This window comes from Scatophagus argus, chromosome 8, assembly GCF_020382885.2.
Source record: "Scatophagus argus isolate fScaArg1 chromosome 8, fScaArg1.pri, whole genome shotgun sequence".
NCBI lineage: Eukaryota > Metazoa > Chordata > Actinopteri > Scatophagidae > Scatophagus > Scatophagus argus.
In genome coordinates, this window is record NC_058500.1 from 25,575,852 (window position 1) to 25,581,219 (window position 5,368).

A 5,368-nucleotide genomic window follows, 5' to 3' on the forward strand; every position below is an offset into this window, starting at 1 on the left:
AGTACCATTATCAGTACCATTATTATTATTAATAATAAACGAGGCAGAGGAGTGGCTAGTCATCAGGCATACAGAGCAGGAGAGAGCTGAGGAAGTGGAGGGAGAGAGAGAAGCCATAGCTAAGTAAATTTAGTGAATACAGAGGCAATTTTCTAACAAGCTTGTGGACTAAGCTCAGGTTGATGTAGCGGCGTTTAGCGCTATAGAACACAATATAAATTACAAAAAGTTAAAAAATATGTGGAGAGTGTCTAACACAGCAGCAGCAGAGTACTACATGCACAAACACGAAATGACGCATTACGCTCACCGTGAATCGGAGGGGGAGTCTTCCTGAAGGTATTCAGTGAAATAAAAAAAGCCATCGCTTGTCCATAACATGATCTGCATTCCAAAAAAGGCTATCTGTATTCCACAAATGTGATCTCTATTCCAAAATGATCTAATTCCAGAAACATGAGCTGCATTCCAAAAAAAAACATTTCTATAAAAAAAGATCTGTATTCCAAAAAGGCTGTCTGTATTCCCAAAATGTGATCCTTTTCCAGAAACATTGTTTATGTTCCAAAAAAGGCATCTTTATTCCAAAAACATGACCTGCATTCTAAAAGGCTATCTGCATTCCAAAATGGGCATCTCTATTAAAAAAAAAAAAAAAAATCTATATTCCAAAAATGTGATGCCCATTCCAAAAGGATCCAATTCCAAAAACATGATCTGCATTCCAAAAACCCATCTTTTGACATGATCCTGATTCCAAAAACTTTTCCTGCATTCCAAAAAGGCTATTTGTATTCCAAAAATGTGATCTCCATTCCAAAATGATCCTGTTCCAGAAACATGGTCTTCATTCCAAAAAAGCCATCAGTAGTCCAAGAACATGATCTACATTCCAAAATGATAAAATTCTATAAACATGGTCTAATAAAATGTGATCAACGTTCCCATAAAGCCATTTCTGTTCACTTCATTTCAGGTCAGTTTTATTTGTATAGCACTGATATAGCGCTATACAAATTTCAAAAACATGGTCCTGGTTCAAAATATCCTGATCCTGACATTCCAAAAAAGCTATCCCAATTCCAAGGACATGATTTGTGTTCCATAAAAGGCTATCAGGTTCCAAAAATGTGATCCTCATTCCAAATGATCCTGTTCCAGAAATATGGTCTGCCTTCCAAAAAAGGACAAGACAACTTTTTTTGTATAGCCCATTTTTCAATTTGTCTCAAAGGGCTTTACATAACATCATAGCATATCCTCCAGATTTGGCTGCAAAAAGGCTACACTTATTACGAGTACCATTATCAGTACCATTATTATTATTAATAATAAACGAGGCAGAGGAGTGGCTAGTCATCAGGCATACAGAGCAGGAGAGAGCTGAGGAAGTGGAGGGAGAGAGAGAAGCCATAGCTAAGTAAATTTAGTGAATACAGAGGCAATTTTCTAACAAGCTTGTGGACTAAGCTCAGGTTGATGTAGCGGCGTTTAGCGCTATAGAACACAATATAAATTACAAAAAGTTAAAAAATATGTGGAGAGTGTCTAACACAGCAGCAGCAGAGTACTACATGCACAAACACGAAATGACGCATTACGCTCACCGTGAATCGGAGGGGGAGTCTTCCTGAAGGTATTCAGTGAAATAAAAAAAGCCATCGCTTGTCCATAACATGATCTGCATTCCAAAAAAGGCTATCTGTATTCCACAAATGTGATCTCTATTCCAAAATGATCTAATTCCAGAAACATGAGCTGCATTCCAAAAAAGGCATTTCTATTAAAAAAGATCTGTATTCCAAAAAGGCTGTCTGTATTCCCAAAATGTGATCCTTTTCCAGAAACATTGTCTATGTTCCAAAAAAGGCATCTTTATTCCAAAAACATGACCTGCATTCTAAAAGGCTATCTGCATTCCAAAATGGGCATCTCTATTAAAAAAAAATATATATTCCAAAAATGTGATGCCCATTCCAAAAGGATCCAATTCCAAAAACATGATCTGCATTCCAAAAACCCATCTTTTGACATGATCCTGATTCCAAAAACATTTCCTGCATTCCAAAAAGGCTATTTGTATTCCAAAAATGTGATCTCCATTCCAAAATGATCCTGTTCCAGAAACATGGTCTTCATTCCAAAAAAGCCATGATCTACATTCCAAAATGATAAAATTCTATAAACATGGTCTAAAAAAATGTGATCAACGTTCCCATAAAGCCATCTCTGTTTACTTCATTTCAGGTCAGTTTTATTTGTATAGCACTGATATAGCGCTATACAAATTTCAAAAACGTGGTCCTGGTTCCAAAACAAAATATCCTGATCCTGACATTCCAAAAAAGCTATCCCAATTCCAAGGACATGATTTGTGTTCCATAAAAGGCTATCAGTTTCCAAAAATGTGATCCCCATTCCAAATGATCCTGTTCCAGAAATATGGTCTGCCTTCCAAAAAAAGGACAAGACAACTTTTTTTTGTATAGCCCACTTTTCAGTTTGTCTCAAAGGGCTTTACATAACATCATAGCATATCCTCCAGATTTGGGTGTGGGCTTATACAGCTCGAGTGATCGAGTCGATCCACCGCTGCTGCCTCCCGACATGGAGCACCTTAGATCGGTGTCAGAATCACGTCAGGACGGCGGAGAATGAAACCTTCGACCTCCAGCTGCTTCGCGTCCGCAGCTGTCCGCGGTGCTCGCGGTGATCAGCAGACGCAGCGCACAGTGTAAGCGGGTATAAAGATGTTGATTGTTAGCAGTGAACATTTAACAAGTACGAGTATATTAGCGCAGTATCGCTATCAGTGCATACCTGAATATGCACTCTATTGAGAGCCCTCATCTAGTTTTAAATAAATCCTACCTATTCTTTTCTCTTTTGTCTTGTCTTGTCTCTCTTTCTTGAGCAGGGGCGAACATTCGCCAGTGTGTTTATTAAGTCTTCATTGTTTAAAATAGCTACAACACGGGCAAAGATTGTATACACGGGCTGTTGTGGGGCACTGCTGTGAGGTTGATGCTGATGGCATGGCAACGGCCTGGCCTGTAGGCCAAGGTCCACCCCGTTCCCGACTAAAAAGACGGCGAACTTCATCCTCTGAAGTAGTGTATTGGGCAGTTTGAGTCTCCGGGGGATTTTGGCATCCGCCAGTGTGTTTATTAAGTCTTCACTGTTTAAAATAGCTGCAACCAAATTGCGTGCTGGCTGACTCTTTTCTGCTGTCCGCTGCACATAGCTAAAGATACAAGATGGCAGCAATGATGACGTCAGTCAGGTTTCATTCCATATATTCAGAGTTTCATTCAATATATTCAGCGTTTCATTCCATATATTCGAGTTTCATTCAATATATTCAAGGTTCATTCCATGTATTCAAGTTTCATTCAATATATTCAAGGTTCATTCCATATATTCGAGGTTTCATTTCATATATTCAAATAAAAATTTCCTGAACGGCATGCCGTAACATACATATACATATATATATATATATATATGTATATATATATATATAAATGATTATGATACAAGGTATTGAGCAGGATGATAGGGCAGCTGGTGGTGGATCCAGACTCTATAGCTCCAGAGGCAGAAACACCTGCAGAAAGCAAGAGGAGGAGAGAGAAGAGTGCGGGGGCAAAGCAGAGAACTACAGGAAAGGAAGATGTTGGATTAGTCACAGGCATTAGTGGGACATGAATGTATACAGGTGAAGAGGGAACGAAAAGTAGACGACATTGGTGACAAAAGAGTTCAGTGAATTGTATCAGATTTCCGAAACAGTGGTTAAATCTAGTGAATTTATTTTACCTTGTGGAGTGACAGGTGCAAGGTTTGGAATATGTTTGAATTCTTAATCTGTATGATGAAAGACATGAAAAATGCTAATACAGTTGAAATAAAAAGAATCACCAACCTTTTCTACTTTTGAAAATGAACTTTAATACATTTTAATGAACAAACAGGTAAGTTTGTTTCCATACAATCTTCTTATTTACGCTGTGATATTATGAGGTAGGCTATCGCAAAAACCAACAGCGCAAAGCTTATGACAACAGCACTCAAAATGACAACATCCCAGTGGTCCAGTCTGGAGCAGCTCTACAAATGAGGAAAAGGAGATCTGTCACTCACTGTCATTTAGGTTCTGTTGTGATGACCATGTTGTGCTGCCACCACTTACTGTTCTCTCTAACACAACAGGTGCTTGTGCTTGATGCACCACACCTTGCTGAAATGGGTAGGGTCGTGGGGCCTCTTCGTGAGTAAGCTGCCAACGTTTAAGGAGGTTATAAGTTAGACATTCCATGGAGATTTTAAAAAACAGTACAATTGCACATGAACACAGGGATGTAAAGATTTATGTTTTACAGGAAAACTGTGGTGTTCAAGATTTTCCAGAGCCACCATCTGGAAAAGGACACGGTCCCCTCTATTTGTTGCCATCATTGTCCTTTCGTGTTGCAGACTCTAAATGAAAGCAAAGGGACAACAGTCATACCATGAACCGTGTGTCAAAGCAATCGCTGAAATTCCACACATTAGTAACAATTTTGGTCAGTCATTTACTGTGCTGTCAGTCTTTGTTCTGGTCCAAAAGGGGTTCCTGTCAATACAAATAAAGGTGAGAGGAGAAATTAAAACAGGAAATACAATATTATGTTGCAAATATTAGGAATTGTCCACTAATTGTGTGGGTTTGTGTTGATTTACAATATTATGGGCTCACAGATGTCTCTACCTTGCTTACATACGAGTCTGAAATGTTCTTCCCTCTGTCTCAAAGTCAGCCTCGAAAAGAAATTTTACATACACAGAGCAGTGTATTTACATTTGGTAGTGTACAGTAAGCACTGTTCATGGGGCAATCCATCCAAATAGTATCTCAGAATACAAAGAGAAAAGACAAACTATGGAAATGTAAATACACAGAGTAATTACAAGTACTGTTCATTTCCATACATGACCAGACATCACACTTAGAAAAGCAGGACATCCATCCCTTGAAAGATTAGACTATATGTATGCACTATTTGGAAGATTTAGAGAAACGGACCCCTTAACTTGGAAGGAATTATCACTTTGTATGCTGATATTGGAAGGCTTATGAGAATGATGTACTTGGAAGCCTTAGGGATTTATATCACATTTATGGACTCACTTGACTGCACTCCTCCAACTTCCAGTAGTAGCCAGTCGTGAATGAACAGAAGCTTCCTGAAACATGTTTTTATATTGTATCATAGAACACTGTCATTGGCTAGTGCAGAGCCAATCACAATAGTGGTGGGCATATTCTGGTTTCAGAATGCATTTAGCATGAAGGTGCATGCTTTTGGATTTTTTGTCCATTAATTAT

The 5,368-nt window shown here is 38.6% G+C and overlaps 1 long non-coding RNA gene across 5 annotated transcripts; it reads right to left on the reverse strand.

Moving 5' to 3' along the window:
• Nucleotides 1–3,931: 3,931 nt before the first annotated feature.
• Nucleotides 3,932–5,350, reverse strand: LOC124064044. 5 transcript variants are annotated; one of them, XR_006844212.1, is made up of 4 exons: nucleotides 4,751–5,350; nucleotides 4,579–4,615; nucleotides 4,381–4,479; nucleotides 3,932–4,279 (listed from the first exon to the last, which is right to left on the reverse strand). It is a non-coding gene; the product is annotated as an uncharacterized LOC124064044 (long non-coding RNA). The 5 variants fall into 5 exon arrangements; XR_006844210.1 differs by having other exon boundaries at nucleotides 4,381–4,615; XR_006844211.1 differs by having other exon boundaries at nucleotides 4,579–5,350.
• Nucleotides 5,351–5,368: the final 18 nt, after the last annotated feature.